Raw genomic sequence first — 476 nt, 5'->3', positions numbered from 1 at the left:
CTAACATAAAGCAAAGTTAAGCTGTGAGTCAGAGGCAGGCCCTGCTCGCAGAAGCTGGCAAGGAAAGGGCTGATGCTGCAAAAAGAGACATACCTAAAAGGTACTGGACACCAGATATCAGAACATACACTATACTGGAACATTCCACAGATAACATGGAACAGGCCAACCCATCCCAATGACAGGGGCAAAAGGGTAAAATAGTGGATAGAGTTGTTTTAATCGAACCAACATGTACAAGGTGAGAGGCGGCACCTTACTACTGTCGGAGAAAAACTGAGTTCTCACTTTTTGTTTGGGTACAGCAAGTCAGATGCTTTATTAACTCTCACAATTGTGCAGAGGGAGAGAGCTAAGCAGGTCTCTCTCAACAGTAAACAATTACAGCAAGCATTTATACCTTTTGTTACAGACAATAATGAGCAACAACTGCATTTTGTTTATACATAGGTCATTCTGATATCTTGTTTTGCTCA

This window comes from Terrapene carolina, unplaced genomic scaffold, assembly GCF_002925995.2.
Source record: "Terrapene carolina triunguis isolate 2854851 unplaced genomic scaffold, T_m_triunguis-2.0 Scaffold20169, whole genome shotgun sequence".
Lineage (NCBI taxonomy): Eukaryota > Metazoa > Chordata > Testudines > Emydidae > Terrapene > Terrapene triunguis.
This window is presented reverse-complemented; position numbering follows the sequence as displayed.